The following is an 8362-nucleotide window of genomic DNA, read 5'->3' as shown; positions in this document are numbered from 1 at the left end:
TCTCTGTGGCTGTCCTCCTTTTTGCTTTCCTTTCTGAACTTTCCTGTACCTTTTAAAATAAGATGTATCTTGCATTTTGCAAACACAATGATTGTAACACAGCATTAGTGGAAGACAGCTGTAGTGACTTCCTTGTCAGGCTGGTAATTCTGTGTGTAAGTGAACAGCTCAGCTTCCTCAGGCTTTCAAAGGAAAAATAACAATAAAAATTTTGACCTGAAGAGATGGAGAAAATCTGATGCTTCTTTTCACTTTATCTCTTCAGTGCTGTAAATGAGAACCAGTAAATGGAGCTTCAAGTATTGCTGGAGAAAGTGGAAACACGGAAACTGTTTTATATCACTGAGAATTTTTTGGCTGATAACCTGAAAAGCTTTAAATATCACAGGAAGAAAATGGTCATAGTTTTAGAGGTGTTCTTAAAATGTTGCAACTGCAGAATTGTCTTCAAGAAGTCAGCTAATGTGAGTGTCTGTGATGATGTTCTGATCAAGAATGGATTAAAAGAAATTAATTAAAACAACTATAAATCCAGTTAGTATATGATCTCTTTAAGTACTCTTAGTTTTAGTTCTCGTTCTTGAATATTGGCTTAAAGGTAAAAGTAGCAAAGAGCTTACAGTGACAAGGGATGGTGATCCAGGGGGCTGACTAGATTTTATATCCACTATTTTACTGTGCTCCACTTCAGCTATCTGCAGCATGCTTTTGCTAGCAGCAAGAAATATTCACAGTAAAGAGTTTGCTGGTCCATTCCTTGAGAGACAGAACGTAAGCTCAGCAGGCAGATATTCCAGAATATTTTCTCAGATTTCATTCTACTAAGACTAGGAGGGCATTACAATTCTGTCTTAATTAGCATGTTAGACAAATGTCCGTCTGTGAGAATCATTAACAAAATTCCAGCTGACTCAGCTGAGACAGGATTTTACTCAGAATAAAAGGCAGGTTTTCATGTCTAGGTTAATGATGAGACAAATCTAGAACAGTTTGCTTTGTTTAAGGGACTAAAACATATGCACAAACTTTTGTTACCTGTGGATGGTGCTAAACATATCAGACCTGGGATTTCATGCAGCATTGTAAGAGTGTTTCACAGCTTGAAAGGCAGGAATAAGCAATGCCTTGGTTTCTGTGCTCTTTCAGTGAATTAGTGATGGTGGAGAGAAAGTAAGGGCATGATGACTCATTTATTAGGTTCTTTTAAGTCATTAAAAATCAGGTACCAAAAATTTGCATTGAAAAAGCTTCATTTTAAATAAGTTAGAATAAAATTGCAGAGACAAAGATATTTAGTCTTGAATTTGCTGTTAATGTGAAGATGCACAACCAAATGAATACAATTGGAATAGTCTTTTACAGAAATTCCAGTAAGAAAATCAATTTACTATAGCTAAAACCAGATAAGCAGCCAAAGGAGTTCTGCATTTCGTACATATTCAGACATAGATTTCATTTCCATGCCATCATAGAAAAGATTGCTTATTCAAATTTTATGACTAAAAAGACAAATGTTTTACACTTTTTATTTACTCTTTGGCTGCCTAAATTAATCCTACAGCATGAATCATTTGCATTGTGAAGAGACTATCTGGAAAAAAAGCACCATAAATAACACCATTTTATCTGGGGGAGGAGAAAGTAGAATAAGACATATTGCAAATTGGTCTGACAGGAAAAAAGTCCACTGCTTTTTCTTCATTCTTTATGTCACTGAGTTCTGAAAAAATTATTCCCTGACAACATTTCTGCAAGGAAGGTTTTCTTTTGCCAAAGACTCCTCTGGTCACCTCCATTACTTCTCAGCCTCACGAAACAGGAGGTTATTTGAGGAGCCTAAGGATGCTCAAGGGAAAGCCAATGTCTGCTTAGCCAGGAGCAATGAATCCTGCATTTCCTGGCATACATGCCAAGCAGAACCTCCCACCCTGTCTTTTGGAGCTCTGGCAGGTCAGATCTGCCAAGCTGGTAGAGTATGAACTGCAGAAATAGATGAGTTCCCATCATTTGGGGATGTGTCCCACTTGTCCGTCCAACATCAGACTTGTTGCCTATAGATTGCCAGGGGTCAGGTTTTAAGGGGCTGTAATGACTCTTTTGTGCATTGGCAAATGGACTTTTAATCTTTTCCCTGGTCTTTATGCCTAGTGAAGAACAGCTGCTACCAGGGAAAGTCTCATCTTTGCTTTCATCAAAAATGAGATATCTCCCCTGAGAGTGTAGGATTTTTCAATTCCTGCTCTGTCCCTATTGCCTGATTTACTTGTTTTTCTTCACATATTGACTTTTTTAGCCACCATCTCTTTCCTCTCTAATTTCTGCCTGGCATGAGTGTGTTGCTGCAGGCTCTGCTCTCTTCATGCTGCTGTATATCCTCACAGACCTCAGTGGGGAAACTGCTGTGGGAAAAGGGAATAAATGAGGTGGGATTTCAGTCCTCAATTTATTTATAATACAAGAGCTGTTGATTTGTTGTAAGAGTAAAGAGAAGGAACTTGACTTGAGTCAAAAAATCTCAGCCCCTGTGCCAGCTCATGTCTATACCCTGCCAAGAACAGAGACAGTTATTCAGAAACCCTCCAAGCTGTGTCAAAGTTCTACTGGGCAAAATGAGGCATTTTATCCATATGCTTTTTCCCTTGTTGAGGGCAGATGATTGAGCATGGCACTCGGCTTCTCAGCAGACTAGAGTGATGTAGCATCTTGGATGGTGACGTGGGCAGTGGGATCTAGGGCCCCCTCAGCAAGTTTGCTGATGACACCAAGCTCTGTGGTGCAGTCTCTGCTCTGCCCTTGTGGAAGCCCACCTGGAGTGCTGCATCCATCTCTGGGACCCTCAGCATAAGGAAGATGAAGAACATAAGATTCAGTGAGTCCAGAGGAGGCCATGAAATTCATCACAGGGCTGGAGCACATCTCGTATGAACGCGGGCTGAGAGAGCTGGAGTTGTTCAGACTGGAGAGGAGAAAGCTCTGGTACTTCCAGTGCCTAAAGGGGCTCCAAAAGAGCTGAAGAGGGACTTTCTACCAGGCTCTGTAGTGATAGAACAAGACAGAATGGCTTCAAACTGAAAGAGAGGAAGTTCAGATTGGATATTAGGAAGAAATTCTTTACTGTGAGGGTGGTGAGTCACTGGCACGGGTTTTCCAGAGAAACTGTGGATGCCCCATCCCTGGGAGAGTTCAAAGCCAAGTTGGATTGAGTTCTGAGCAGCCTGGTCTCATGGAATGTGTCCCTGCCCATGGCCGGGGGGCTTGAAATTAGGTAATCTTCAAGGTCCCTTCTAACCCGTACCGTTCACAGACTCAGTTATATTTCTGTGAATACACTTTTTGCAAATGACCAGCAAGAAATGGAGTGGATGAAGGCACATGTATGTTTGTTCTAGGACACTGTCATTAAGAGAGAAATGTTGATTGGAGGAATTAATTCCTCCTGGATCCAAGGAACGGGTGTATTCCATGCTGTTGGGACAGAGCTATGGTGTGGCAATCAAAACAAGAATAAATTTTTTAGAATTAGCTTCCCAAATTGGTATGTGCTGAGAGATCCAAGTGTGCTTCAGAGATGCTGGATGCAGCTGGACATCTCAGATCTGTGAAAATCTAAATCCCCATGCTGCTCTTCCCTGCCCTTTCTTTCATCAGAGGAGATACTTTTTTCTTTTTTAATAATGAAGTTCTTACTGGAAAAGGGTGCTATTCTTTGTACTGGCTTCTGCCATGATACTGCTGCAGGTTGAAGCATGATTACAAAATCCTCTGATAGATCCTTGTATTCATAACTTGTGTAATAGTTTAAATAGATGTTTCTTTTCTAATGGAACACACTAAAAATTTCATGCTGAAATGCAAATATTCTTTTGGACCAAAAACTCCACACAGTACTTTGAAATAATTACATGGAGAGTAAAGGAGCTGAAGTGTCTCAGTTTGTATTTGTATTCTTGAGCAGGACAGTGGCTTAACTTAAAGGCTAAAGAGTGCTCATTTTGCTTATTCCATAGTATTTTTTCCTGTGTGGTTTCGAACTGCACGATTTTATTTAGAGTAGGTGTTGATGTCATTGAGGACAGGTTATTAATTTTGTAGGAACGAGTACAATATCTGAAGTTTGGACAGATAGCTGTGTTTGCATTTTGCTTGCCTATCTCTCCCCTACTTGTTGCATCCAGTCCTTCTCAGGTAATAATAAACTTGTTTACTTGCCTGCCTTCTGTTGGCAATATCTGGCCCTGCTGTGTTTAATGAGTAATAAGTTTGTCACAAAACCTGAAGCACAAGTATCATACGCATCAGGAATGACTTTCCTTTAGTAATCACTTTTCCAGGAGATGATTCAGTTTATTGTTGCAGGGAGTTGTGTAAAATGTAACAGAATATTAATAGAATGCTGTGCGAGATAACTGAGGATCTTTGGCTGTGGGGTGGTGGAATGCACGCTTGCTGAATCACCTCTATTAAACCCAAAGGCTCAATGATTGCACTTTAGTCTAAGCCTAGCAGAGAAAAAGGTCATCTTGATTCTCTATTGCAAAAAATCTTTACTCGTAATATATATAAAATGCTAAGCACTTTGTAGTGTATTTTGATAGAAGAGTGCCTGAGAACATCCGTCACTCCCTTGCTTTTGGAAGTGTTGTACTTTTCTAGTAAAAGCTATTGTACTATGTTCCCAAGCAGACACCCTGCCCTCTCTACCTATTTTTCCCTTTTCCAAAGCTAAAAAAAACCAAACAAACAAAAAAAACCCCAAACAACCAAACAAACATAAAACTAAAAATAAAAATTTAATTAGTTTTTTTCTCCCCACAAGGCTTTTTAAGAGGTACTTGGTATAGGTAATGTGCAATAAGAGGCTTTCGAGTTTGTTGAAATACGTCAGATGGCTTAATTATTTACCCATGTGTCTGACTATGACATCTAAACCAGTCCTTGTGCCTCATCTGGCATGTCTTGCATGGTGACTCAAGATACATTCAGTTGTTGTAGAGTTATTCAAAGACAAGAAACCTAAGATTTTAGTTTTGGTTGCTTTTTTTTTTTTTTTCTTTTTTTTTTATTTGGTGGAGAACATTAATAGCATTCGTTTTTTCCCCAACATCCTCATGGATAGTGGTGGCATCCTCAGGGTACTGGAGCTGATGGAGCTGCTTTATGTCAGAAGTGAATCCTGCCTGTAGTGTCTTAGATTTGTGAATGGTAAGTGTTACTCGAGGAACTGGCCAGAATGGCTGTTGTTTACTTAATAATGGCATTTCAGTTGTTGAATCTCTCGCTAAGCTAAACTGACTTCAGTGGATTGAAACATTTGCAGGCTCCCAGGAGGCTGGAATATAAAAATAATAGACACCTGCTTTGTTTCTATGTCTGGTACAGATCTAGTGCAGAGCTGTTAGACTGCATCTAAATAATGTATTTTATCATTGAAACTTGCTTTTAAAATCTTTTTTCAGAGGAAGAGGGAGTGTTGGGACAGGAGTGCGCTTTAGGAAGTAGTTAATTTCTGTTTAATGAGTAGCATCTAAGATATGAGGACATTATACCAGGATGGAACAAATTTATTAGCCTATTATTGCACTATTTATTGTAATCCTTGTATTAAATGTGGTTGTGCTTCCTTTTGAGGTGTTTGTGCAGTTTTTCTCGAGTCTGAGACCTTGAGATCTGTTTCCCTCAGTCTTCAGTTCTTCTTTAAGACACACACCTTTACAGACCAGCAGCCAATTTTTAGGACTTTCTGAGCAGTTTCACTTTAATTGTGAGGCTCTGGGCTTCCCATTTTAAATTCTCTGGGTGTAAAGAAATGTGATCAATGTGATCTCATGCAGATCCATAGTCTACTGTGGCTAGACTATTTCTGCTACCCCAAGTTAATAATCTCAGGTCAATACTGTTATTTTGTCACTACATTACAGCCTGCTGAAGACCATTTTCTTTAACCTGCTGGACCCCAGAGTCTCCTTCTCTTGTAAATAATTTATGAGCAGTGTGTTTTTCAGGAAGGCTGTACTGACTTCTTATGCTTGTGTGAACTCTTCCCCTAAAACAAGCTTCACTCTTGCTGCTGGTAACTTCTGTGTATGTTTCTAAATGCTGTGTGTTGCCCTTTGGAGACAATATCTCCTTCTGCTAAGCACACACACATTAGTGGATTTCCTCTGCAGAAAACCATGACTCAAATCTCAGCTGATTTCTGTTCATAAAATTCCATAGTAGCTAGCCAGTTTTTCTGCTGCAAAAGCTGGCACAGAAGAATGTCTCTAGCTGTTTGTAACACAGATGTTGCTGTGATGCTGCTCAGGTCCTTCCCTCCGAAGGGTTTGGGGTTCCCCTGTGCTGTGTGCTCTTCCAAAGGAGGCAGAGGGACAAAGGAAGCACAGACAGCTTTTGTTGGACATTCCAGATCCTCTGGCAGAGTGCCCATGCTCATCCTGGGTACCTGCAGCCTCTGAGACTGCAAGGGGAATACAGCTTTGCTTATACTGAATCTTTAAATGTGTGCTGAATCCACTGAGCTCATTGGGCTCACTTGTAGTAACCCCTGAAAATACTCCTCATTTTTTTTGTTCCATCATTTCCTTCTAAGAAATTACCCACCCCATAATCTGGGAGTGAGAGCACCTTTGGGTTTATCAGTGGGGTTTTTTTTGCAGTGAAGTTTGCATGATGCCTGGTTTTTCCTGGAGGAGGCTGTGAAGCATCTGGTGGGGGAAGATGAAGTGTGTGGGTTGTGTGAGGGGTGAGGTCAGAATCTCCTGCTTTGACTGCTCTGGAGTTCCAGTCCAAGAACTGCTGGACACAAACAGCTGCTGAGATATCTCATTTTCCTGTTTCCCACAAAGGAAAAAACAGCAGCTGGGTCTAAAGTGCCTGAGCTGATTTAAATGAGTTATCTGTTATTTCTACACATATCTTCAGTTTCATCGCCAGAGTGAGGAGGGAGGAAGGACTCCCAACTATCCATTTTAGTCAAAAAGACTATTTCTTACATTTCATGCTTCTACTCTGTCCTCACCCTTAAAGGAGAAAAATGTATCAATGCCCCAAGGTGGCGCATTAGAAATGCCATCGGGCTGAGAGCTTTGGGGACAGGGAGGTTGCTGGTACTTCAACAAACCCATGCTTGACTCTTCCTCATCTTGCTTTATGGTCATGTGAGGCAAAAAAAGGTAAGAACATATAGCATCTGTACCTTGGCCACCTGTGGAATAGCAAAGCTGTGGGTGAATGTTTAGTTGTCCTGTGGTTTCTCATGTTAGGATCTTAATACCACTTGTAGAAGTACATTGTAATATCAGTTCAGGGGGCTGAAACCTGCTATTTTGGATACAGAATTGTTCTGAATTGCAAACTAGGTCTGTCTTCAGAGCTGGAATGAATTGCAGATGAAACTCTTAGTGAAGAATAAAGAAAAAATGTTTTTAATGCTACAGTAAAATAATGCTGCTAGGACAGGGGTCTGTCTCAGGAGGATAATTTTGGCGGGCTTTTTTTTTTTTTTCTTTTCAAAATTATTTTCTCTCTTAAATAATTTGTATATGCCTAAATCTGACAAAGAGTAATTACTGTGGGCAATTTAAGGTCTTTGTTTTGATAGCTGAGTGAGATGGGAGAAAGGACAGGGGGTAGTTGGGATGAGGATGAAGAGTTGCTGGGACTTCTGGACTTTATGAAATCACTCGAGTTTTATTGTCAGCTTTGGAAATATCTGCATTTTATGACTTCTACTTTCTAATGGCTCTGTTCAGAGCTGCCGTGCCCAGGGACCTCTCAGTGATGAAGTTGCACCTTGCTGACATCCACTACCTGTCTGCTTCCTCTGTGTGAGGGATGTGCAGTGGAGTTCTGGATTTGGAAGGTGTAGGGGATATGCATGTGTGTGTGTGTTTGTCTGTTTTCAAAATATCTGCTGTTACATGTTTGTGATGGAAAAGGGAAGCACCCTGAAGTACAAGGCTGAAGACTGTAGTGCAGTTAACAGCAGGAGATGGTGAGTTTTGTAAAGAGAATTGATTTCTCCTCCATAGCTGTGGACCTTGGGGTAATTTTATCTCTGATAGAGAGCAGATTTACCCTGGTTCTAACTCCTGGTAAGATCCAAGTTGTCACCTTCATCTTTGTTTCAAGCAGACCTCAAATAGTTTTGTTCTTAAGATTATTATTATTTTTTAAGGGAGTCTGAACTCAGTGTGTGTTTTAGCTTTTATTTTTAAGGATATTCTAGAAAGCTTTCTTTTTCTTTAAGGTAGTAAATTTGTACATTGACTATTTGAGTGCATTTGATATGTAATCTGTTTTAATGAGATGTTATTATGTTTTCTGGTTTACTGTTCCTTTTTTATTTTATAGAAAAGACTTA

The sequence above is a fragment of the Vidua macroura genome, chromosome 6 (genome assembly GCF_024509145.1).
Source record: "Vidua macroura isolate BioBank_ID:100142 chromosome 6, ASM2450914v1, whole genome shotgun sequence".
Lineage (NCBI taxonomy): Eukaryota > Metazoa > Chordata > Aves > Passeriformes > Viduidae > Vidua > Vidua macroura.
The sequence above is the reverse complement of the archived record's forward strand: the minus strand, read 5'-3'. Positions refer to the sequence as shown.